This window comes from Cebus imitator, unplaced genomic scaffold (genome assembly GCF_001604975.1).
Source record: "Cebus imitator isolate Cc_AM_T3 unplaced genomic scaffold, Cebus_imitator-1.0 Scaffold335, whole genome shotgun sequence".
Classification (NCBI taxonomy): Eukaryota; Metazoa; Chordata; class Mammalia; order Primates; family Cebidae; genus Cebus; species Cebus imitator.
The window spans coordinates 1,227,915-1,255,515 of record NW_016107650.1 but is presented as its reverse complement, the minus strand read 5'-3'; the positions used below and the strand labels follow the sequence as shown (position 1 = coordinate 1,255,515).

Below are 27,601 nucleotides of genomic sequence, written 5' to 3'. Positions count from 1 at the left end.
CAGGAGGGTGGCCTCGCTGCTGGTTGACCACAGATGTAGTGCTTAAGCCCAGTAGGTAAAGGGAGCTGCAGGCTGTTGTGGGGAATCTGTCTCCTTGATTTTATGTTTCCACATGGAGGAACACACGTTAGATAAACGCTTCTGTCCTCATCGCTCCCTCACGTATCCTCCTCAGCTAACAGCAACTTAGCTGCTTGGCACATTTTGGAAGGAGGCCATGACCATGCCCCAGCTCACCCCTCTATTTTTTCTGTTTTCTTCCTCCTCTTTGTAGCCAGCTGCTGGCATGTCCTCTGTTTCTCCACACACTAAACTGTGTTGGGGCAAAACTCTGCGGGGAAGGTGTGCGTCTGTCTTGTGCTGCTTGTGGCTTGGTGGGAAACACACACTAACTCTGCGGGGTATATATCACTCCATCTTTTGGCCGACAGACCTAAGCCACACTCTTCAGCCTGGCTTTTATCTACATTAAAAATGTGTCTGAATTTCCTATAATACACGTGGTGATTTTTGTTTTATTTTGAGACGGAGTCTCACTCTGTTGCCCAGGTTGGAGTGCAGTGGCATGATCTCGGCTCACTGCAACCTCCCTCCGCCTCCCGGGTTCAAGCAATTCTCCTGCCTCAGCCTCCCGAGTAGCTGGGATTACAGGTGCACGCCACCATGCCCAGCTAAATTTTTGTATTTTTAGTAGAGACGGGGTTTTGCCGTGTTGGCCAGGGTGGTCTTGAACTCCTGACCTTGTAATCCACCCACCTCAGCTTCCCAAAGTACTGGCATTACAGGCGTAAGCCACTGTGCCCAACCTAATACAGGTGATGTTTTCATTTTCTTTTGTCTACCTCCTTCTCTAAATCTAAATTTGTTACAAGTTCAGGGAGAAAAGAAGATTGTCCCTCTAGGCATTCTTGAACCTCCAAAAGCAGATACAGTTAGTTCATCTTTAGGTACTTCCTCTACATTGTAAGAGCCAGGTATGGCAGGCACCAAAAAAGGTGTGGGACTTGCATGTTGTTGTCTGTTTGTATTGCTACAACAAAATCCTGAGACTGGGCAGTATATAAATATAGAAATGTGCTTCTCACAGTTCTGGAGGCTGGGAAGTCCAAGGTCAAGGCACCAGCAGTTTAGGTGTCTGTGAGGGCCTGGTCTCTGCTTCCAAGATGGTGCCTTCATTGCTGTGTCCTCACTTGGAGAAGAGAGGGAAGGGCCAATTTAATTCTCTCCATCCCTTTCATAAGGCATTAATCCCTTCCTTGAGTGCCCCGCCCTCATGGTCTAATCACCTAATCACCATCTAAAGGCCCCACTTCCTCACACTGCTGCGCTGCGGATTAAGCATCAACATAAAATTTGAAACTTTTGTTTTGTTTGTTTTCGTTTGAGACCGGCCTCACTCTGTCACCCAGGCTGGAGTGCAGTGGTGAAATCTCAGCTCACTGCAGCCTTGACCTCCCCGCGGGCAGCTGATCCTCCCACTCAGCCTCCCAAGCAGCTGAGACTACAGGCGTGCCCGTCGCACCCAGCTAATTTTTCCATTTAGAGATGAGGTTTCTCCATGGTGCCCAGGCTTGTCTTGAACCCCCGGGCTCAAGTAATCTACCCTCCTCAGCCTCCCAGAGTGCTGGGATTGCAGGCGTGAGCCACTGTGCCTGGCTTTAACATGAATTTTGGACAGACATTCAACCCACAGCACATGCTATTAATCTCCAATTCCCAAGATTCTCCCCAGCTATGCAAGTGAAGGGTGGAACCTGCTGCAGCAGGAAAAGGGGTGTTGGTGGGAATCAGGGGCTGCTTTGTCCGTTTCTAGTTGCCTGTGCTCCTATTTATCAGTCAGCAACCATCTGAGGAGAATCTGCTCTGGGCAAGGTGCCACACTGGACCCTGCCGAGAACACAAAGAACCGTAAGGCAAACACCACCCATCCTCAGTGGATTTACAGTCTTGTTGGCAAAACAAGCCACATAAAAAAGACAAGTTACTACAAGACAGGATATGACCAGTGCCAATGAGTTTTATAGGCAGTTAAACTGCCATAAATATTCAGAGAAGGAAGAGAACACTATGCAGCAGTTAGATAAGAAACTGGGGGGATATTTTAGTGAAGGGAGGATTCCAGGCTGGGGGAACAGTGCGTGAAAAGGGACTGGTGCTAGCATGTTCAAGTTATTTTAGTGAACAATTTCAGCAAGACTTATGAAGTCCCTAGCGTATGAAAAGCCAGGGGGTTGATGGATGCAGTGTAACGTGGTGCCCAGCAGCGTGGCCATGAAGCCAAACGTGTGGCCTGGAACTCTGTGCTCTGGGACAAGTCCCTGAACCTCTCTAAGCTTCACTTTCCTTGTCTATGGGGTGGCTGCTGTCACAGGTAGTGAGGATAGGGCAGTAAGTAAGAAAGTCCCTACTTATGTGTAAGCATAGGGATAAACATGCAAAATTAAGCAGAAGCATACATCCCTATTTATGTTCACTTTAGGGTGCAGTTGTTATTCTAAGTGATTTTTAAACGTTAACCCAAGGCAGGTACTTTTATTACTCTGATTACACACATGAAGAAAGTACGGTCCACAGAGGCTAAGCACGCCACTCTAAGTCTCCCAGCTAGCGAGAAGCCGCAGCCAAGTTCATACTCAGGCTAGTTCCACCACTGTGCTAACTAGCCTTGAGGTGGAGGTTCGTGGAGGAATGTGGCGGTGGGAGATGTGATTGCATAGGGTAGGGATGACCTTGACCACCAGAGTACGGAAAGTAAGGGTATCTTGCCACTGAGATTCTTTTCGGTTTACTGCTTTGTTGCTTGAACAAGTTGTTTGGACTTAAAATTACAGGGTTTGGGTGGCCATGCAAGGACTGGCAGAAGAGAGAAGTAAAAAGCTATTTTAGGAAGATTATTCTTCCTGTGACATAAACTATGGTTTGGGGAGGAGAGAGTTCGGAGGTAGGAGAGAATAATTAGAAGGCAATAAGAAAGCTTGCATCTAGGGCAGGTGCATTGGGAATGTAAAGGGAGAGACGGGTTTGAAAGACACTACTCTGAGAAGAATATTCACTCCATTAAAGAATGTTTAACCTACCAGTCTACCCTTGTATTTGATGCCATGGATATATAATCTTTTTATTTGGTTTTCATGGTACCGTGTATTGTCTAGGAGAGGTGGGATAAAAGAAACTTCATGTTTTTTTTTGATATGGTAGGGTTTGAGCTTTTAGCCACTTAAGAGCATTTGTAAAGGAGGTACATTTTAGGAAAAAGGAGATTGTACAGTGATATACATAGAAAGGTGATATAATTCATCCTGGCTTCCTTAGTCCTGTGAAAATCTCTTTGAAGAATAGCATACATCTGTTCAAATTCACTAGAGGTGTTATTGGAGAGTGAATTTGCTTGAGGTCTCCACTTGGGATTCAATGATTGGAAGTGGAAAAATGGATGACTCAAGATATCTTTACTGATGGAAGCCAGCCTGGGAAGAATTGAGACTGCAAATCCAACTGGGGCAGGGTTCTCTAGTTCTCCCGTATTTATCCCTTTCTTTGATTGGCTATGGGAACCACAGCAGAAAATGCATGGGTTTTTTTTGTTTTTTTGAGACGGAGTTTCGCTGTTGTCCGCTGGAGGACAGTGACGCACTCTCCACGCTCTGCAACCTCTGCCTCCTGGATTCAAGTGACTCTCCAGCCTCAGCCTCTGGAGTAGCTGGGATTAGAGGTGCCCGCCATCACGCCTGGCTAATTTTTTGTATTTTTAATAGAGACCTGGATTTCACCATGTTGGCCAGGCTGGTCTGGAACTCCTGATCTCAGGTGATCCACCCACCTCAGCCTCCCAAAGTACTGGGATTACAGGCATGGGCTGCCACACCTGGCCTCACGTGTTCTTCACCCCACTCTTTGAACCCCTACACAGAGGTTCACAATGGGAAATACTGAACAACTAGCAGTTAGAGGAGAAGCTTGCACTCATCCCTTCATAAAAATGTTAGTACAGCCTTAAAGCTCTAGATGATACCTAAGAACAAGTGTAAATTAACAGAATAGAACAAATGGAATATATGTAGCTGTTCATGAAATGGACAAATATATGTACGTATGTACACATATAAACCAATATGTACATATTAATGTGAGGCATTTTTCTGGGATGACAAAGATAAAAAATGATCTCTCATCGAATTTGCATTGTTAAGAGAAAAAGCAAGCTGCACAAAAGTTATGTATAGCACCATCCTATTTCAGTTTTAAAAAAAGGTATACGTATGTTTGTGCATGCATGTGAATGTGTGTGTGTCTATTTATCCTTGGCATTCATTTAGCCTTTGCGTAAAAATATATGCCTTTGATCTTGTTGTGGAAAATTCTTATACCTTATGTTTTCATTTCTAACTTTTCTTTTGAAATAATTATAGATTCATAGGACATTGCAAAAATAATACAAAGAGGTCCCATGTACCCTTCACTCTATTTTTTGAGACAGGGTCTCCCTGTGTCGCTCAGGCTGGTCTCGAATTCCTGGGCTAAAGGGATCCTCCCTCCTCCCACCTCCCCTCCACCTTCTGCGTAGCTAGGACTGCAGGTGCTCACCACCACCTGGTTCTAGGGGTTCCTTTTAAGATAACTTTAGTGCAGTATCAAAATCAGGAATTGACACTGGTTGTGTATGTGTGTGTGTTTCTTTGCCATTTCACCAGATGTGTAGGTCCCTGTAACTACCATCACAATCAAAATGCGGAAGGTTCCATCTCTACAGGGCTCTCCTTCCTGCCACCGCTGTATAGCCTCACATAGCACCTCCCATCGCTGTTCTTAACCCCTGACAACTGCTAACCTGTTAGAAGATGTTTTACTATGTTGCCACGTCTATCACTGAACCCATACAGGCTGCCTTCTTTTGAGATTGGTTTTTCCCCTCCGCATGTTGCCTCAAGGTCCATTCAGGTTGCCGTGTGCATCAGTAGTTTCCTCCTCTTCGTTGCTGGGCATATGGTATGGCTGGCTGTAACAGTTTGTTTAGCAGTTCACCTACTGGGAGACATTTTGGTTGTTTCCGTTTTTTGACTATTGGAAATAATACTACATGGACATTTGTGTACAGGTTTTTTGTGGATGTAAAGGTTAATTTCTGTAACATAAGGGTGAGGAGTACTGAGGTACCGTATGGTAAGTGAATGTTTAGCTTATTGAGGAAATGCCAAACTAATTTCCCAAGTGGCTATACCATTTTATACCCCCAACCAGCAATGTATGAAATATCCGGTTTCTTCACAAACTCACCTGCATTTGGGATTGTCAATATTTTTTTATTTACCTGTTCTAGTAGATGTGTATTGATATTTTACCTTGGTCTTAATTTGCATTTTCCTAATAATTAGTGATGTTGAACATCTTTTTATGTACTTATTTGCCATCTGTATTTCTCTTTGGTGAAGTATCTGATTAAATTTTGCTTATTTTTCAATTGGGTTTTTACTTTTTTATTTCTAAGACTTGAGAGCTCTTTACACATTTTGGATATCGTCTTTGCTTCGTTATGTTTTTAACTCTATCTTCCACATCTTTTAAGCTTTCTTTCAATTTTCCATTTCTTTGTCTCTCTGAGCTTTCCTTTTTCGTTTTGTTCTCTCTCTCTCTCTTTCTTTCCTTTCCTTTCTTTGTTGAGACGAAGTCTCACTCCGTCACCTGGGCAGGAGTACAGTGACACGATCTCGGCTCACTGCAACCTCTGCCTCCCAGGTTCAAGTGATTCTCCTGCCTCAGCTTCCTGAGTAGCTGGGATTACAGGCATACACCACCATGCCTGGCTACTTCTTATATTTTTAGTAGAGATGGGGTTTCACCATGTTGGCCAGGCTAGTCTTGAACTCCCGACCTCAGGTGATCTGCCTGCCTCAGCCTCCCAAAGTGCTGGGATTACAGGTGTGAGCCACCACGCCTGGCTCTTTCTTTCTTTCTTTTTTTTTTTTTGAGACACGGTCTTGCTCTGTTGCCCAGGCTGGAGCACAATGGTCAGTTATTGCAGCCTGCACCTCAAGAGATTCTCCCACCACAGCTTCGTGAGTACACCACTACACTCAACTAACTTCTGTAGTATTTATAGAAACAGGGTTTCGCCATGCTGCCCAGGCTGGTCTTGAACTCCTGGCCTCAAGCAATCCTCTTCCCTCTGCCTCCCAAATTGCTAGGATTATAGGCATGAGCCACCACACCTGGCAGAGTTTTAATTCTGTCACTACATTTTTCACTTCCAGAAGTGCTGCTTTATTCTTTTTGAAGTTTGCTTGTTTGTTTTATACAGTTCTTGGTTTCCTGCACGTATTTTCAAACCTCTGTATTTCTTTAAACATATGAAACATAACCACCTCATAGTCTGTCTGATAATTTTATGACATGATGTCTGAAGTCTTTGTGGGTTTTTCCCTACTATCTGTAGTTTCTTTTACAATTGTTCGCAGATCAATGATTTAAAAAAACCTTTTATTGGAAATAAAACCTATATAAAGAAAAGCTAGACAAAAAAATCTATGTATAGCTAATGAATTATTATAAGGAAAATCCTGTTGCTATTTACACTTAAGTCTAGAAATTGAATTTCAAGAGCCATTTTGTAGACAGACCCTTCCGTGTGCACCATCTCAATCCCAATCAGTAACTTTCAGACGTACTGTCACAAGGTAGATACAGCTGTGGACAATTTTGTTTCCTCTATAACGCAAGAGTTTCAAACTCTCTAATCTGGAGGGTCTCAGATGATCATACAGAATGAACTGAGGACTCTGAAACATGTACAAAGCAAACTGCAGTAGGAAATTAAATGACTGCCTTATTAGAAAAACAGAATGATGCTGGGTGGAGAGCATGAAAGAGGATATATAATCTCTTTTTCCTCCTTTGGCTCTGGTACAATTTCTTCTCCTTAGCTGTAGAGAAGGAACAGAAGCTGTGGACCATGCTTTCCATCTGAGCCTGTCCTCACTTTATGATGCTTAAAGAGCTCAACATGGCCGGGCACGGTGGCTCAAGCCTGTAATCCCAGCACTTTGGGAGGCCGAGGCGGGTGGATCAAGAGGTCAAGAGATCGAGACCATCCTGGTCAACATGGTGAAACCCCGTCTCTACTAAAAATACAAAAAAAAAATTAGCTGGGCATGGTGGTGCGTGCCTGTAATCCCAGCTACTCAGGAGGCTGAGGCAGGAGAATTGCCTGAACCCAGGAGGCGGAGGTTGCGGTGAGCCGAGATCGCGCCATTGCATTCCAGCCTGGGTAACATGAGTGAAACTCTGTCTCAAAAAAAAAAAAAAAGAGCTCAACCTGTGACCTCAGAAACAACAAGCAGCATATACATCAGATGGACACATTACCATCAAGCACTCTGCAGAGCCAGAGAATGCATCTTTTAAAGCTCCTTAGATAACTGTAGCTGTCACTAGGTGTTTCACTATCATAATACAAAATTTTCATGGAATAGTATTGTATTTCATCATCCTTATTAAGATGATATTAAGTTTACAAAATTACCTAGCCTTTCCCCAAAATGTTTTCTTTAATACTGTGTTTTTGATCCCTGTATTAGACAGCTGGGATGCCACGTGTTGGGTCCCTGCTGAGTCGGGAAATTATACATTTGAGGATTATGAAATTGGGCTTGATTGATTTAATCACTGTAATCATTGGCATTGTGCAGATATGCACCCAGGAGGTTTTCATTCCAATAATTATGCATGATGAAGTCATGTTATGTGGCAGGCTCGTCCCTGTGTTTATTTCTGTCGACATGGGAAGGACAATGGAGAGTGAGGCATGCCCCAAGGTACAGCACGGCCTTGTGAACCCACATTGGCAGCCAGGGGGAGAATAAGGACAGGTGATGAGCCTAACCAGGCCTCTGTGCTGGACTTGGCCATGCAAAGAATTTGTATCTAATTAAATATATACTTATGCCATTATCCTTTGAAGAGGATTAAAAGGCAGAGTATCTGGTACATGATAAGAACTCCGTAGATATTAGTTTCTTTCTTTATGACAAGTCCTTCAAGGTGGTCTCAGGAGCTGTACAGAGGTATAGCTACTTCAAATCCTGTACTTTCCCTCAGTATCCTGGAGGCAGTGCAGACAGGGACAGTAATGTCTTCCTCCCCCACCCCCCAAATACATTCTACAGATGTATTTGAGTTACTGACCGAAGGAGTGTCTCCCCATAGGGAACTGGTATGTAATTAGAAGGGCTAGTGAGTCAGTCTTTGAAGAAAACCAACAGAGCCTAAACATTCTTATCACTGTGGAACCTCAGGACTCTGTCTAGGGAAGGAGCATGTCATGGCTTGAGAAATCATGGGAGCTCATTTTCACAGGGCTCTGGGCATGTGAACCGGAAGGAGATTGTGTGTGGATATGCGGAAGTGGGGAATAAAAAGAAGCATGTTGGGAGAAGTATTGTCCGAGATATTGTCCAAATGTAGTATAGAGGATAAAGACCCACTGCCACAGTGCACGGAATCAGTGCGGTCGAAGGAAGCAGGACCTGGGGACCATCTGTTCCAACCTCTTGATTTCACTGATGAGGAAATTGAGAGCTGGCAGGAGTGACCAAGCTCACACAGCTGGTGAGAAGCAAAGTGGTCCCTGCAACTCAGGCCCTCTGATGTGCCCTGGGCACATTTCCCGTATGATTGTACCTGAGAAATCCAGGGATCTGTTTATAACATATAATTGGTCCCTCTCCTAACTGGCATAAAGCTTCCATAAGGGCAGAAGTTACAGGATGAATTAAAGAATATATTTGTTGTTTTGTTGTGTAATAATACATGATCTAATTTAATCCTCAAAATAGCCTTGAAAGATAGACATTCTCATTATTTTCTTTTGTGAAGGAGGAAATTGAGGTGTAAGAGAAGTTATGTGACTTAGAGACTAAGTATCTGGGACTTGAGTTGTGATCAGAGCCCAGGTCTTCAGACCTGAGACCACAGGCGGCAAATCGTGGCTGCAAGATCCCAATCTAATATGTAGTTAATTTTGTGCATCACACCTCGACCTCTCGATACCGCCTTTCAAATGAGGGCCTTGACTGCCTTTCCTCTATCTGACAATGATTTGAGATGTTGCTGCCACTAAGAGGGGCTGGCTCACACCTGTAATCCCAGCACTTTGGGAGGCCGACGTGGGTGGATCATCTGAGGTCAGGGGTTCGAGACCAGCCTGGGCAACCTGGTGAAACCCCGCCTCTAATAAAAATATAAAAATTAGCTGGGCATGGTGGTGGGTGCCTGTAATTTCAGCTACTCAGGAGGCTGAGGCAGGAGAATCACTTGATCCAGGGAAGTGGAGCAAAGATTGTGCCATTGCACTCTAGCCTGGGTGACAGATCGAGACTCCATCTCAAAAAAAAAAAAAAAAAAAAGAGGGCAGAGAGGACGTGTCCACTTCAGGAAGCACCTTTGGGGTATTTTCTACATCCCCTCCTGCTGGCGTCACTCCCTGCTGAGTGGACGCACTGTCTATACCCAGTTTCCAGTTGCAGGACCCGTGGATTAGAACTTGAGTCTGCAACTAATCCTCGTGCTTCCCACTAGCCAGCAGTTCTCAGCTGGGACCGTGTTGCTCCTCAGGAGACATTTGGCAATGTCTGGAGGCATTTTCCATTGTCAAACATTGTGGAGGGGGATGATGAGAGGTTGCTACTGGCAGCTAATAGGTAGAGGCCAGGGATGCTGCTAAGCAGCATCTGGGCCAGGGTGAGGGCGTTCAGGAGGGCACGTTTAGAATCATGCAAATGCCAGACCTCTCCTTGCAGGCCCCTAGGAGTAAGTAATTCCTTATATTATGTGCCCTAGCGTCTTCCTGGCCTCATGTCAGTCCCTGGTCTGCTGCTGCTAAATGTCCTACAATGCACAGTATAGTCTCCAGCACCAAAGAATTATGCAACCCTAAATGTCAGGAAACCCTGCATTACATAGGTTTTCGGTTGCCTGACCTACACGGAACCAGCTGCACCTTTCAGAGGCAGTACCTTTGACTCCTGGCCGTCTCTGTAGGTGGCGGGTTTAATCATCACCTCACTTGCTTTTCCCTCTTTTCATGACTTTCAGCCACCTTCCCGTCATGAGATCAGCGGTATAAAGTGCTTGTGAGGAAACCCTTGGTAACCTTGGGCAGTGGTTCTTAAAGTTTAGCTTGCATCAGAATCACCTGGAGGGTTTGTTAAACCACAGATCTTTGCATCCCACCCAGTAGGCCTGGGATGAGGCCTGGGAATCTGCATTTTGCCTGTGCTCCGGGGTGATGCTGATACTGTTAGTCCAGGTGAGAACCACTGATTTGGGCCTCGGTCTTCAAAGAGTGGTCCAAGGACCGGGAGTATCTGACCACCTGGGAAACTTAGAAATGCAGACTCACAGGCCCATTCCTGCTGAACCACTGACGGGGAAAATCAGAATTTGACATTTAACAACGTCCTGGGGTGATTCATGTGCAGGTTAAATTTTGGGGAGCTGCCATCTACAGCAGTGGTTCTCTATTCTGGTTGGATATTCTGATGAATAACCCGAGGAAGCTCTTTGACATACTGAGTTGAACAACTTTTTACTCAGTTATTTTCACGGGGAACATACTTTTATGGGTCACCTGTTGGAGAGGGGTGTGAGACCCCAGTGTGCAAACTTGAATAGCCGAGGGGACCCTGTAAGCCACTAGGCTGCCGTCTAGGGTCAGTGAGCCCTAGTGAGTGGCAAGGCTCTTCGTGGTTGACACTGCCTCCTGCTCCGCCTTCACTTCCCTCCACTCTCCCCTTCACTCGCGGGCCCAGCCATACAGCCACCGCCCTGCCCCTCCTGTGCCTCCAGCCTGCCGAGCTTGCACGCCTCAGGCCCTTTCCACTTCATGCTCACCTTTCCCTGTCTTCGCCTGGCTGGTGTCTTGCTCCTAATTCAGTCTCTACCAGATGCCACCTCCTAGAGAACTTTCCAGAGCGAACAGAGACCTTCCTGGTCTGTTCACTGCCCTCTCCCCAGTGCCTAGAACTGTGCTGCACATGGCAGCTGTTCAAGAAATATTTGTTGAATAGACAAAATAAAGGAGTCTGGGGATAGCTGAGGGGGAGTCAAGTTCAAATGTTCTTTGTAGAAGAGGCAAGAGGATTTTGAAGCTCCTGGGTGGGAACCCTGTGAAAGGGGAGGAAAGAGACACTCAGGGCTGAGCACTTCCTAGAAGTTGGAGGGGAGGGCCGGGCGCGGTGGCTCAAGCCTGTAATCCCAGCACTTTGGGAGGCCGAGGCGGGTGGATCACGAGGTCAAGAGATCGAGACCATCCTGGTCAACATGGTGAGACCCCGTCTCTATTAAAAATACAAAAAATCAGCTGGGCATGGTGGCGCGTGCCTGTAATCCCAGCTACTCAGGAGGCTGAGGCAGGAGAATCGCCTGAACCCAGGAGGGGGGGGGTGGGGGGAGCCGAAATGGTGCCATTGCACCCCAAACAGGGTAAAGTGGGTGAAAAACCGTCAAAAAAAAAAAAAAAAAAAAAGTTGGAGGGGAAAGAGAGGGGACAAAAAAGCAAAAGGTCCTGTTGTCAGAGCATGTGGGACCATGACAGACAGAGACATCTAGTTCGGATGTTCACCGTGAGAGGCATGTGTTATGATCCCTCACTCCTCCTCCCTGCAAAGTCTTCATTAAAGTCTCTACATCACTCAAGGACAATTTTTGCGAGGTGAGCAGGGGGAGTAGAGGATTGTTTAGGGAAACTCAGGTCCTGAATTCTGCACAAGGCTAAAAAGACGGGTTTTCAGAAGCAAGAGCAAGAACGAGGGGACTTTTCAAATTCAAATTCCTGCACCTGCTCCCACTCCAGGCCTACTGAGCTGGACCCTCCTGGGAAGGAACCTGAAAATCCAGTGAACTAAAAGCTATGTTGGTAATCTCTGGGGAGCCCTGGGTTGATCATGTGAAGCCTCTGGGTTCACATGGATGACATGTATTATATATTAAGAGGGAGAAAAGAGACTGTTGGACCCTCGTGGATGTGTATTTAAAGAGCTGGGGTGGGGAGAAGGGCGGAGATTCTGAAACCAGGGAAATAGCATGCTGATTTGCAATAAAGGCCAAAACAAAAGCGTGAGATGTCCATGGAGCTTACGCTGCCGCTGTGTAGTGGGAGGAGTCTGCACGCCATAGTCAGATGCCTGGGTTTGAATTCTGGAGTCCCTAGCAAGCTGCTATGTGATATTAGGCCAATTTCTTAACACGTCTAAGCTCCAGTTTCCCCATCTGAAAGTGGGAATGACAACAGTACTCACCTCTTGTACCAGTGCCAGAAATAAATGAGATCATCATCATGTAAAGCACCTGAATCGTGCCTGGAACATGGTCAAGCCTACCTTTGAGAGTATTTTTATTATTGTGGTGGTTGAACAAGATATTGATGTGGACTACTAAGGGGATGTTTCATAGGACTTAGAAGAGGAAGCAAAAAATACAAGCCAGAGTGACCGTCACGATAATTAATAGCTGCTGTGGATGTCTCCCTCCGTTTGGAATGGACACTAGCCATAGCACACCGTGGATTCATGGGCAACGAGGCAGCCTGCCGTCATTGCTTTCCTGCCAGGAGGACTTCCCTCAGGGAGATCGGGGGACACGGTGTCTCTGGCTTTAGCAAGTCATTGACAAGCACTTTTTGGGTATCCCGTAGACATGGAGACACACGTGCGGGATGTAGGGATACAGGAATGAGTGAGCAGGTTATGACTGACTAGCTGAATGCCCACCTGGCAGCAGCTCTTTTCTATCACTGGTCCTTTCAAAATGTCGACTGATAGTTCAGGATGGGTGCTTTGCAAATTTACTTTCGGCACCAATATTTTTCTTCCCATGAGTGGTTAATAGAAAGCCCAGGATATGAAACAGATGAAAGCAGATCTGTTCTGAATAAAGGATTTGATGACATTGAGGAGGGTTCTCCTCATTTCCGGAAGCAGCTATGAACATTTAGGGGTCTGTGGTTTGAAACTTTGGAGCTAGATGAAATAGTGAAGGCAGATTCCCAGCACCCACAGGCAGTGACTCAAGGAGGCTTGAGTGCTGAACTCCAGCCCAGAAGGTAGTGAGGTCAGCCGCTTGAGAATATCAGCAAATACGGTTATGACTTTGAGCAAGTTAATGATTCTTGCCAAGTCCCAGGTTCTCCATCTATAAAATGAGGAGAGTAATTGTATCTACCTCATAGAGTATTTGTGCAAATCAAAATGGAATAATGAACATAGAGCTTTTGACATATTATTATTAATATTATTATCATTAATTACTTGACAGAAACAAATGCAGCAAGATGCAAGATGGCATGTAACAGGGTAAAGGAAAAACTTTATATTTGAATCTTACAAAGACACGCAGAAATATAGACATGGAATTTGTTAGCAGTGTATGTAGAAAAAAAAATGTAGGCATTTTAGGTAACAGTGAAACTCACTGTAAAAGTTAACCATAGGTAGTCAGCAACAACAGCAAAACAGGGTTAAATGTAATCTTAGTCTGCATAATTCAGAACATTTCCATCTTTCCTGCTCCTGGTCAGTTTACACCTCTCATCTCAGAAGTCACTCTCACAGGGAAATGAGAGATTGGAGAAGAGAAGGTTGGTGACGGCCCATACAGAAACCATAATGTTAGAAGAACAGTTGGAGGCATTATGACATTTACCCTGAAGAAGAGAGGTCTCAGAGGAAGGTAACCCAGCAGAGGTTTTCAGATATGAGGGTAAGCATCAGGTCTCGGTGGGATATTATAATGCCTCATGGAGGGAAACTAGGAAGTGAAAGCTTCAGAGAGGTAGATTGAAGCTCTAAATAACAAAGAACTCTCCAGGAATAAAGCTCTTTGTCCAGCAATACAATGACTGCCTTGGGAGATAATAAATTCCCTGTCACCGGATGTGTGCATGATTTGGCAGTGTATGTTACAGAAGGAACTCACAGGTGGGTGACTCTGGACAAATTTTAAAAGCTCTTTCACCCTTGAAAAATCTGTTTCACTAATAAGTTATGAAATGCTGAGTAATTACTTGATTTTTGGGTGGAGACAGGCATAGAATTTCTTTACAGAAAACATCTGTTAATGTGAATCCTGGCTCTGCAGCCATGCTGGAGATGGACTTGCTCCACTGCCGAGGGACATACGTGCATCCCAGTTCTTTTAACTGTCTATGGCACAAATGTGTGAATCAAATAATGAAAAGAGAGAAAGGAAGGAAAGAAGGGAGGGAGAGAGAGAAAAAGAAAGTATCTATCAACATATATTCATTTGATCTGAATAAACATTTCTCCGAGGGCCGGGCACAGTAGCTCACGCCTGTAATCTTGGCACTTTGGGAGGCCAAGGCAGGCGGATCACAAAGTCAAGAGATCGAGACCATCCTGGCCAACATGATGAAACCCCGTCTCTACTAAAAACACAAAAATTAGCTGGGTGTGGTGGCATGCACCTGTAGTCCCAGCTACGCGGGAAGCTGAGGTAGGGGAATCGCTTGAACCCAGGAGGTGGAGGCTGCAGTGAGCTGATATTGCACCACCGCACTCCAGCCTGGTGGCAGAGCGAGACTCCGTCTGGCAAACAAAAACAAAAACAAAAACAAACATTTCTCTGAAAAAGATATTTAGACCGGGCGCGGTGGCTCAAGCCTGTAATCCCAGCACTTTGGGAGGCCGAGGCGGGTGGATCACGAGGTCAAGAGATCGAGACCATCCTGGTCAACATGGTGAAACCCCGTCTCTACCAAAAATACAAAAAATTAGCTGGGCATGGTGGTGCGTGCCTGTAATCCCGGCTACTCGGGAGGCTGAGGCAAGAGAATTGCCTGAACCCAGGAGGCGGAGGTTGCAGTGAGCCGAGATCGCGGCATTGCACTCCAGCCTGGGTAACATGAGTGAAACGCCGTCTCAAAAAAAAAAAAAAAAAAAGATATTTAAATAGCCAATTAGCTGCAGAGAATAGGGAATGCTTATACACTATTGGTGGGAATGTAAATTAGTTCTGCCCATATAGAAAGCTGTTTGAAGACTTCTCAAAGAACACAGAACTACCATTCAACCCAGCAGTCTCATTACTGTATATATATCGAAAAGAACATCATCCTTCTGCCAGAAAGACACATGCACTCACATGTTCATCACAGCAGTATTCACAATAGCAAAGACAAGGAATTGATCTAAGTGCCCATTGATGGTGGACTGAATAAAGAAAATGTGTTATATATACACCATGGAATACTATGCAGCCACAAAAAAGAATAAAATCATGTCCTTCACAGCAACATGGATGCAGCAAGAGGTCATTATCCTAAGTGAATTAATGTAGGAACAGAAAACCAAATATCACATATTCTTTCTTATAAGTGGGAGCAAAAGCTTGGGTACACATGGACATAAAGATGGGGACAATAGATGCTGGGGATGACTAGAGGAGGAAGAGAAGTGTGGGGATGGATAAGGGTTGAAAAATTACCTATTGGGTACTATATTCACTACCTGGGTGACCTGGGTCAACTGCACCCCAAAACTGCATTCCCACTCCCAGTTATATATCCAAGGGAAACAAAGATAGCTGTACAGACAAAAACATGTGTGCAAATGTTGGTGGCAGCAATTATTTATCATAGCCAAAAATGGAACAACTCAAAGGTCCATTAGCTGATGAATGGAAAAGTGCGGTATAGTCATACAGTGCAAGATTATTTGGCAACAAAAAGTAAGAGGCATTGATGCACCCTGCAGCATAGATGAACCTTTAAAACAGTATGCTGGCTCACGCCTGTAATCCCAGCACTTTGGGAGCCCGAGGCTGGCAGATCACCTGAGGTAGGGAGTTCGATACCCGCCTGACCAACATGGAGAAACCCCATCTCTACTAAAATATAAAATTATCCAGGTGTGGTGGTGCACACCTGTAATCCCAGTTACTTGGGAGTCTGAGGCAGGAGAATCGCTTGAACCTGGGAGGTGGAGGTTGTGGTGAGCCGAGATCACGCCATTGCATTCCAGTGTGGGCAACAAGAATGAAACTGCGTCTCAAACAAAAATTATGCTAAGTGAAAGAAGCCAGCCACAAAAAAAGCTACATATTTTATGAGTCTATTGAAATAAAATGTAAAGAATCAGCAAAACTACAGAGACAGAAAGTAGATTCGTGGTGGCCAGGAGCTGGAGTGAAAGAAGTGGGAAGTGACTGCTCATGAGCATGGGCTTTCTTTTCCCCACACCCATTACTCTAATATTGATAATGGTGATAGTTGTACGACTCTGTGAATAGACTGAAAACCATTGACTTATACACTTTTAAACTGGTGAACTGTATGGTATGTGAATTAAATCTCAATACAGCTAAAATAAGTGATGAATCTCTATCTTCATTTGTAAATTTCACCAAACTACTAACTTTTAACTGTAGGAGTTTAAACACAAATAATTTAGAGATATTTACAGCATGTATAACAGAGATTGGGAAATATACTTTAATGAGGAACTCTTTCAAATAAACAAATATAAATAAATAAAAAGATGAAGAACACAGTGAAAAACTGGGCAAAGGACACCATTGCAAGAGAAGTACAGATGAACAGAAAATTCAGAAAAGTGTGGGATGGTGGAAAGGGGAGATATTGATTAAAGGGTACAAATCCTCAGTAATCAGACCTAATGTCCAGCATTGTGACTACAGTTTTATTTTTTTTTTGAGACGGAGTTTCACTCATGTTACCCAGGCTGGAGTGCAATGGCGCGATCTCGGCTCACCGCAACCTCCGCCTCCTGGGTTCAGGCAATTCTCCTGCCTCAGCCTCCTGAGTAGCTGGGATTACAGGCACGCACCACCATGCCCAGCTAATTTTTTGTATTTTTAGTAGAGACGGGGTTTCACCATGTTGACCAGGATGGTCTCGATCTCTTGACCTCGTGATCCACCCGCCTTGGCCTCCCAAAGTGCTGGGATTACAGGCTTGAGCCACCGTGCCCGGCCGTGACTACAGTTTTAATAATAATGTATTGTTAGCCAGGCCCAGTGGTGCACACCTGTAGTCCCAGCTACTCGGGAGGCTGAGGCAGGAGGATCGCTTCAGCCTAGGAGTTCAAGTCTGGCCTGGGCAACATAGCGAGACTCCATCTATAAAACAATGCTAATAATAATGCATAGTATATTTGAATAATATATTTGAAATTTGATAATAGAGTAAATCAATTGTTCTCAGCATACAAAAAAAAAAAAACTATGTGAGGTGATATGTAAATTAACTTGATTTTAGTAATCATTTCACAATGTATACATATACTGAAACATCACATTGTAAATACATAAATATATATAATTTTTATTTATCAATCATATCTCAGTAAAGCTGGCAAAAAACAAATTTCTGAAGGTTGGTTATACAACAATGTGAATATACTTTAGCAGTACTGAACTATGTACACTTAACGAGGAGTGACATGCTAAATTTTATATGTATTTTTGCCACAGTTAAAAATTTTTGAAAAAAGTGTCAAATTTATTAGCTAAAGAAATGCTAGTGGAAGCGTTAATTGGTTCAGCCTCTTTGGATGTCAAATTAGTAATATGCTAAAATAATTTTAAAAATTCATCCTTTTGATGCAGTAATTTTATATCTAGAAAATAACAAGAAAGGAGAATACGTGCAAACATACTCACTATGGCATTATTTATAATGACAAAAAATTGCTGACAGTCAAATGCATGACAATAAGGAAATAGCTACATGTATTGGAACATATATATGCCTTTTAATATTGTGAAACGACTTAAATTATGTTTTTAAAGATGACTAAATTATTCTAGAAAATGTGATGTTAAGAAACAAGAAAAAACCCACTGCATATATATAGAATGACACCAATATTGTGTCAAATAAGCTGTATGTATAGAAATGAATACCAAAAATTGTGGTAGAATTGCCAGAGTTTTCAATTGTTTTTGTGTGAAACTTCTCTGAATGTTCTAAAAGGTGTACAATGACTATGTATCCCCCTTCCCTTTTTTTGATATGCCTTTTAAATCATAATAAAGGTACATGTTTCATTTAAAACAGGGAAATTCAGAACACAAGCCACTTTCAACTTGAAGAGCCAATTCTATCAGACACATCACAGGAAATAGAGACCAAATATTCATCTCCAATGTCTAAATAAAGCAAAGGAGTTTCATATTTTGTTGTTCAAATATAAGAAAACTCAGGAGAATCGTGTAATAAACATTTTCTAGTTTGGCTAATAATCTTGATGAAAGGAAAGAGCCAGGTCCCGTCCCTGGCACATCAGTGGTGGGAGGGTGGCTTTGCTCCTGTTGAAAGGCTGCCCTGAGGTTTTGTTGGTTTCTGGAAACACCTTTCTCTTGAAATTCTAATTATTCAGTATGTAAAAGTTTTGAGAATTACAGTCATTAGAATTTCCAAAAAAGTTACAAGTGTTTATTGCAGCGCAGAGGAAGCTTCCCTCCCCAGCTCCAGGTATTCATCTAAAGCTGTAATATCAGCAGTGGATGTTGGGCGGCCAGCCTGAATGTCAGTCAGAACTCCATGGATATAGAGTTAACACAAGGGCAGTCAGGGCCAGGTCAGGGCCAGGTGTTTATTTTGCAATGAGCCCAGGAGGGAAAAGCAGCATTCGGTCTGCTAAGCTGTGAGAATTGAAGCTTTTCTGCAACTGCCAGAGTGGGATTTTGATCTCTTATTAGAATGAGAAAAACTTTTAAAGTGAGAACTGCTTTAAAAACTACTGTATTGCTCAAATATGAATCTAGTGTGAGTGAGTCTTTTTCATTCTACAGGCTCTGTTTTCAGGCCAACTTATTGCAGTTTCAGAAGTATTTTGTTAAGCCGAAGGTCACCAGCGGCGTGGTTTTACGCATATCCCATCATTTCACTGAGCCTGAATGTCCTCGTTTCCAATGTGAGAGTGTTTCAAGTTTAAAATTAAAGAATTCACTGAAACAAGCACGTTTATTCACTCCTCTGTGCTCCCACACTCCTCACATGAGTATATAAATATATATCACTTTAAGTAACTAGTATCAGGGTCTTATTTATACCAAACATCTTTGCATATAAAAGTCAGTTGGCTCCACCAAATTGGCCAAGAAAAAATGTCCCCTTCTCTCCCCAACCTCTCTGTATCTCCTCACACCCGATGGCCCAGTCTCTGAAATTCTATCTTCAGAGATTTATTATTTAGGGTTAAGTTTGATGGACATTTTTTTGTCACTAATGCTTCATGGTGAATGGAGGTTGGGAATATTGCTCTGGGATAAGACTGCCTAGGTTTGAATCCTAAATTCTATTGGGTTGTGAGGCCTTGGGCAGGATAGTTAATCATTTTATACTTTAGTGTCCTTATTCATAAAATGGGACTAATTTTACTTCCGTGCTCATAGGGCTGTTATAAGAATTAAATAGATGACACATGTAAATTCTCAGTAAACGTTCATTCCTGTTTCTTCTGGTGGGAGAATTCCAGAGCCATGTGAGCACCCCAGGCTAAGATGTGAAAATGTCCCAGAATGGAAGTCGTCACAGAATGCATCTGACATATACCTCTCCTACCGCATACATTAGCTTAGGCCTGAGGTGCATGCTATTGAGACTTAACATATTTTTGGAGAAAGGTTTAACATGATTTTCTCTATTTCATGAACTATTTTCTTCCCATCCCCAACTTCCTTTTATAACGGGCCGCTCAACATTTTCTATCACTCCTTATGAGATAATGGGAAACAACGGGCTTGATTTTTCCTCTCTCAGCTGTCGTGTATCCTATGTATAGGTTGCAAAGATCCTCTCTCTGCTCCACTCCCACTGGCCTATTCCTAGGTAAACTGAGAACCGAAGAAGGAGTGGGCAATAGTTGCTTGAAATGATACAGACATTTTTTTGCTGGTTTGTTAGCCCTAACTTGACATTCCTTTTCTGTTTTTAAAAGTCACCCTGCACATTAACTGTCCTAAGGGAGAGACCACACCCTCCTCCTTGTCATCCCAAGACACATTAATGAGCCCACATTCCCACACAGAAATGTGTCTTCTGCAAACCTGACACCAAGAGCTTCCCATTTTGAAAAGCTCCTGGTAGAATTAATATGAATTGGATCTCATTCTTTTTACTGTAACCAGCTGTCTGGTGTTACAAAAAGACTTTTGCAGAATTCTAGGCAAGAATTATTAATGCGTGTTAATGGGAGGCCTCCAGTTCTGCTTTGCTGGGGAAAGAAACTTCCTCTATACCATGTTGGGACCCAGAGCCAAATAAATGGTCCGTCTGTCATCCATATGATGAGTTTTAATTTGGAAAATTACAAGGCTAGTTTGAGTTACTGGAAGCAAGTTGGCGGTATAGCATGATAATTAAAAGCACAGGTTTTAAAACTGACAAATCTGGGTTCCAATTTCCATTTAACTACTTACTGGCTTTGTAAGTAACCAGTCTCTTAGCTCTGCATGATACAAATAGAGATACATCCTTCAGAGAAATTAAATGAAGTTATGTAAGTAAAGCATCGGTCATATAGTAGGAACTTAATAGATAATACTGCTGTTGGTTGGCTAGTAACCATGTTTTTGACCACTAAATATAACACTGTAGGAAAGGGAGCAAGTGGAAGAGGACAGCCCATACCTACAGAGCCCCAGGTGAAAGCCCTCTGCTAGGATGCATTAGAGAACATCATCTTAGATAGGCTCCTCAGCTTTGACTATTTAAAGCAATCCAAGTTTTCTCTGCCATTCCACAAACTCAGCACTGTAGCTTCAAGAGCCATTGAGAAGCTGCTAAGAATCTCAGTAAACACCATGAATAACTTTAAATTACTTTCCTGTCAGCTTTGTCCAGATTCAGAAATTTACAAAGCAACAATGTGCTTCCCGATTTATTTACTGAAGTGATATGAGTCGCACCGGTTATAGTGGGAAAGCTTCCTTGGAAGGTTTTTCCGTGTCACCAAGAGAGCAAAATCGGGACACCTGGTCATCTAAAATGTGACCCAACATACTGTTTTACCAATACATGCAATTTTATATAAATGGATTTTTAAAGTAGTACTCTGTGCTCCCTGACGTGAAGATGAGCTCATGAGTAACCCCGTGGCTTCCCTCGCTTGCTCTTGTCACAGCCACAGGTGCAACTACGGTTTGTGAATTAGGAAGGCAGTTGGCCCCTCACACCTGGACGGTAAAGCGTGAATGAGGAGTGGTAGGTACAGAGCGCTGTAACTCTCCAGGTGCACAGAATCCCCTGCCACGACCACAGGTCAGGTGGGTCTAAAGGCACGTGCGCTGTGGAATCCCAGGGGGCTTCTGGGCTTTGGCGTTTTCCTCCGCTCCCGTCTCCCTGCCGCCACATCAGAGGCTTCCTTTGGTTGATGTAGCCGGGCTCTGGAGAGGTGAGTGAGGTTGGCCAGGATGGGAGCAGAGAAGGTGAGTGAAGCTGGACGGAAACAGGGGAATGGAGATTGGGGCACACAGGCTTTTGCGGGCTCTCTGAATGAGCACATTCATTGTCCCCATCTTCTATCTCAAATTCCTCTGCTGTACTTCTCTGTGGGATAACTTTCTCCACCTCTGTAGGAGATACAGAAACAAGGGTGCGTCTCAAATAGTTGAAATTCTTTTCTATTTTGCCACTGCCTTTGCTTTCCTTCACTTGAACAAAAGGGTGTAGAGTTTGGATGAAAACCAACAGGGTCATAAAGAATTTTATCTTTGGATAAGGCTTTCAATGGCTGCTTTCTATGTTCTGTGAGCCTAGAGTTGCCTCATGGGTAAGTGGAAAGCACTTATCAACCCAAACAAATATTTTCCCAGGTTTCCTTCCCCATAGAGCCACAGTGGATTCTAAAATAAAAACAGTCAGCATTAATTCTTGCTTACCCTGCACACTTTTCTTCCCGTAAAGCAGAAGGAATTCCAAACGTAGGGGAGGAAAGGGATAAGTTTGAATGACAAAGAAGGAAACCTAATGGAGGGAAAGGCTTTCTCTCTCCACCTCTAGGGAACATTTTCTTGCCTTTGGTATCTGCTGTGCCTCCCCCAGCACCGCACCCCCCCCCCGGCCCCCGCTGCCCTGCACCCAGTTATGCTAGCCCGCTAGGCTTTTACCGAGCTTGCTCTGGTTCCAAAACTATCAGTATAAATCTGTACTCGGGGGGCGCGGGGTCTCCTGGCCACCCCTTCAGCCCACTGAGCCTTGAGTCACCCACACTCTGGTACGTTTCACCGTCGTGGGTAACACTATAGACTCTGGAGCCATATGGTCTAGGGTCGAATTCTTAGCTCTGCCACTTGCTAATGTGTAACCCTGAGCAAGTCACATAACCTCTCTGTTCCACGTGTTGTCATCTGTGAAAAAGAGTGTGGTAACACCTACCTCACAGGCTTGCTGCAGGGATTCAATGAGGTACGACCTAAAAGAGATTTAGAACGGTTTCTGACAGAAAAAGTCAATAAACGCTGATTATGTTTTGCATGCCTAAGGTAGCATAGAGAGGAAGGGGCTCACTTGTTCCTCAGCGCTGCAAAAGCAGCGTTTGGCAGACCTTGCGCAGACCCTGGGCCGGGCTCCTCCCCTCCGTGTTTGCCTTATGAGGAATGGACTGATGAAAAGTGACCTCGATCCAGGGTACTTGTCTCAATAGCAAACTTTTAAAGATTAATAATGGTTTAGCAATCTCTAACTTCCAAAAGATCTCTTTTTTAAGTAATAAAAGAAAACATATTTGTGGTAAAAATCCATATATTCTATCTAGAAAGTAGAGAAGATGAAAACCAAAAGCATTTCTCAACAAAGTCCCCTTTGCAAAGGCTGGCTTTGTGCAGAGGGAAATAAAGGAGTAAGCGTTGTGTTTGGTTCTTGCTGCCTCCAGGATCCGCATTCTTTTAGTTCTGCTGTCTATTCAAACAAAATGAATTATTCAGGGATTTGTGTGACTGAATGTGAATGAAACTAATTTAGTGGAGATTTCTTTTTCCGTTTCTCTATGACTCAGCTTGCCTTGTAACTATTGCCCTAGTAAGATTCATTCTCTGCTAGTGTTGCATTTTGCTAACTACATATTTCTGGGGCCAAGTGAGCTTATCATTTATTCAGACACTAAGTATTTATTAAGCCAAAGAACATCTTTTTCCCTTACATTTGAGCCCTATGACTTGCTTAGTTGGTGGCTTACTAAGAATCAAATAAAAGTAGTTGGCTGACGGACCTGTACTTCTGTACGTAGAAAATGGGTACAATATATTCGTTTGTCAGATAGTCCTAATAAGGTCCCAATAAATGTGAAATACCTCCACTAAAAACGAGCTAATACTAAGAAAAGAAAAATAGCTCAGAGCAGTCTGCATTATGTAAGGTCTACAAAATTTAGCAGGCCCAGAGAGACAGGAGGTTGGGACTGCATTACATTGGGTGCCCCCATGCCTGGGGAGCAATTGTTTAAAGACATTTTGTACTTTCTTTTTCTTCCCTGCCTCACCCATTATCTTCATGTTGCTGAAATTTGTGACACAAAGAACAGCGTACCACCAATCAGCGGCTTAGGTTATTTTAATGTGAATTCTTGGTAAACAATTGAGGAACTACCTCTTCTTTTTTCCTTCAGAAACCTGCTTGTAACTGCTGCTTATTGGAGCATCTCCTCAGGGAACTAGAATCTTATGTTCCTGGGTTGTTGCAGTCCTTAAACTTGGCCCAAATAAACTCTACATATATTAATTTTGCCTCAGGTTTAATTTTAATTTTGCCTCACTATTCAATTCCTTTAGTTTGAACACATAGATATATATCTGTATACAAGGATATATATATACACACATATGTATATACAAGTATATATATACACACACACGCACACACACATATATATACACACATATACGTATATGTGGCCTCACTACTGAAGCTGTATTTCCAGAACTTCATCTTTTTAAACAAAATGACTAATTGTAATATATATGTATACATAAGGCAGTACCATACAAGCTTTGGAATCCGATCCTGGCTCTAATTATGGCAAAGACAGCCAGTTGTCCCCCAGTACCCATTCTCCACTTATCCCTTAATATTTAAGCCCTGAGTGTTAGTGGCGCTGGGCCCCTGGCTGCCTGGAACAGAGACCAGCCTTTTCCTACCCTCTGTGGTGGGTGTGGCCATGGCTAAGTTCTAGTCAATAGGATAGAAAGAGAAATACCATGTGGGACTTCAGAGAAGCGTCCCTGACGGGGGGAGCACCCTCTTCTTTGGTTTGCTTCCTTTCTGCTGGTACAACAAGGACTTGATAACTCCAACTTGAGCGGTCCTCATGGACCATGAGGAAGAAGCTACATGTGGATGACAGGGAGTGACAGAAGGAGCCGCAGACCTTGACACCTTGGCACACCAGGTCAGCCCTGCACTCCTTGCTTCCAGCCTTTTTTTTTTTTTTTTTTTTTTCCTTAGTTTTTTTTTTTTTTTTTTTTTTACAGCAAGTGTTTTCATTTTTATTACTCAAAAAAGTTTCATTTTTAATTTAGCTTTCTGCCTCTCTGCCTGTGCCTTCAACACTTTCACAACAATTTACTGTTCCTCCATAAGAAAGGCACGCTTGGTCCTGTGGTGACACATTTAGCACACATGGAACCACCACAGGCCCTACTGACATTTTCTTTGTTTTGGACAATCTCATAAGAACTTTAGGTCTTAGAGCACGAACCCCTCGAAGTCTGCCTGGGTACACACCACATGCAGATTCTGGTGCTTTTCCAACCTTTTTGGTATACAGGTAAACAGCTCTATTACCAGGCGTTCGGGACAGCCTAGTTTTGTTAGAGGCTGTATTGTAGGAAAGCCGACGTCCGTATGTCAAATGCTGGACCATTTTGAGTGCCTGCTGACAAGGTCCCGGAAGAGCACTTCCAGCCTTTTTATATATGAGCAAGAAAAAGAAAGAAACTCCTACATCTTGTTTTTCTCCCTTTTTTCTAACACACATAACTGGGGCTAATACTACTGGATACATTAGACAAATTACTCACAATTTTCTGATCTGTACAGTTGGAATAATAACTACTGTCTTACAGAGCTGTGAGGACTAGATGAGATGACGCCTTTAAAGCACTTGGAGCTGGCCGGGTGGTGCGCGTCAATAGTCCTAGCTACTGGGGAGTTGGGAGCCCAGGAGTTGGAGACCAGCCTGGACAACACAGTCAGACCACATCTCTAAAAACAACCCTAAAAAAATACAGCACTTAGCATTGTATCTGGCCCCATAGTAAATGCTCATTAAAATGTAAGCTTCAGTTATTATTGACATGAATTCACCCATGATTTAGGAAATATAATCAGCCCAATAACTGAGAGGACATGTAGCGACAGAGGAAAAGCAGGCCCTGTGGTCCTCCCCTTTGCTCTGGTGCCCTGGCGTCCCGACAAGGCAGCCTGGGTGGGGTTTCCCTTGGTGCTCTGTGTAACCCATCACTGCTGCCGAGGCGGGCACTGAGGCCCTGGGAAGCCCTACAAGCCTCTCTGCCACCTGCCAGATCCGCTTAACGGAAGCAATTCTAAATGAAACAGAAGAGCACTGGACTTGGGTCCCCTCCTCAGGAAATGTGCCCTATGCACACGTTTTGTGACTACCAGTAGACATTTTTGTTGTGAACAATTCCAAACGAGAGATCTTGATTTTTTCCAGTTGGTGATAGGGAATTGGCCAACAACCATGAGGAAACAGCGTTACTTAAACCATTATCAACTAGGATAGAAAGGCAGTTTTGGTGAGAGAAAAGGGGCCGGTTACTGCTTGGAATTCAAAACCTGCTTCTCTTCTAACATTGCCAGAAAATAACCAGAAACAGCAGTTTAGGTAAGCTGGATTCTGACAGGCAAGAGGTGGACCAGGGGCTCCACAGACTAAATGATTTTTTTTTTTTAACCACTAAAATAAAAGAAGGCTGCAAGTGATCAAAATCTCTTGACAACAATAAGTTGCTGACTGGCCCTGACTGTCTCAGCAGGAGCACGTTGTTTCTGGGAACCCTACCCCAAGTGGATTATGAACGTGAGAATGGAAGGCAGTCAGTTACTCAGGACATCCAAGCTGGCTTGCCCTGCCTTGTTCTTCATGAGGTGATGACAGGAACATGGACAGGATAAATCTGTGTCCTCCGTTCCCTTCACACTTGCTATTACGGAACATGAGAAAGAGAAGTAGGGTGTTCTGGGACACCCGAGACCCCTGGTTGACGTCAATCCTATAAGTATCCGTGGGTCCTAGGTGAAGAAACGTCAGGACTGATGGACAGGGTACTTGCGTGTGGCCAACTGCAAACTAGATTTACTGACAGCAGTAAGTCATTCAGGGAAACTTCTAGTTTATGTTACATGTTTTGGAGTGGTAGTTAATAGAATGAATGACAGGATCAGCATTCCAGGGGTATAGAAAGGCTGGAATAAGGTACTGAAAACAGGGTGAAATGTAATAGTACAGATGCCAACATCCTGCGTTTGGGTTCCAGACGTCAGTTGTATGAACAGAGAATGGGAAAAGTCTTGATAATAGTTCAGTGTGACAAAGACCTAGGGAAGCACGGTTCAAACACTCTTGGGCAGAATTCTTTAGGAGATTTGTAGTGTGTGTTGCATGATGTTAACTAATATTTTCCTGAGGGTTTACTGCATACTGGGCCCTGTTTGAAGGCCTTCATGTATGTGCACTTATTTAATCTTTATAACCACCCTCTGTGATGGGTACTATTATTAGAATTCCAGTCTACCTACAGGGAAGTGGAAGCACAGAGTGGTTAAGTAACTTGCCCAAGGTCACACAGCTGGCAGAAATGCAATTTAAACCACTGTCTATGCTCTTAACCACTGTGTCATGATGCTTTGTGGAGGACTCGTGAATAAAGAAACTTGCAGAACTTTGAATTAGGATTTGACATTCTTGTTTGAGCACTGAGAACTTTTTTAAAAGGCACTTACATTTGGTAGATCAGTGTTTCTTTAAACAATAATTTGGGAACTAGTGCAAAACAGGTTATTTGACTTTAATAAACACCAACGAAGGTGTGGTGCCTCATGCCTGTAATCCCAGCACTTTGGGAGGCTGAGGTGGGTAGATCACGAGGTCAGGGGTTCGACACCAGCCTGACCAACATGGTGAAATCCCATCTTAAAAATACAAAAATTAGCCGGGCATGGTGGCACGCATCTGTAATTCCAGCTACGTGGGAGGCTGAGGCAGGAGAATTGCTTGAACCCAGGAGGTGGAGTTTGCAATGAGCCGAGAGTGTGCCATTGCACTCCAGCCTGGGCAACAGAGCGAGACTCCATCTGAAAAGAAACCAAAATATTGCTGTTGCGCAATAGGAGAAGCATTCTGTTCAGAAAATGCAGTTGTCGTGCTGTGTGCTCTATCCTTGCCTGACTTCACCTGAAACACACTGCTCAGCGCTGGAGAGCATGTCACAGACCAAAGACAGTTTAAAATCTAAACACAGCTACCATGTGAAGAAGAGCTGATGTTGCTGGACAGTTTAAAATCTAAACACAGCTACCATGTGAAGAAGAGCTGATGTTGCTGGAGATGTG

At 43.7% G+C, this 27,601-nt stretch overlaps 1 protein-coding gene and 1 pseudogene across 1 annotated transcript in view; both read right to left on the bottom strand.

Moving 5' to 3' along the window:
- RIPOR2 (RHO family interacting cell polarization regulator 2) overlaps positions 1-27,601 on the bottom strand; it is a 234,457-nt gene that overhangs the window by 151,063 nt on the left and 55,793 nt on the right. The gene's annotated exons all lie outside the window — the stretch shown is intronic.
- Positions 17,087-27,150, bottom strand: LOC108287054 (annotated as a pseudogene).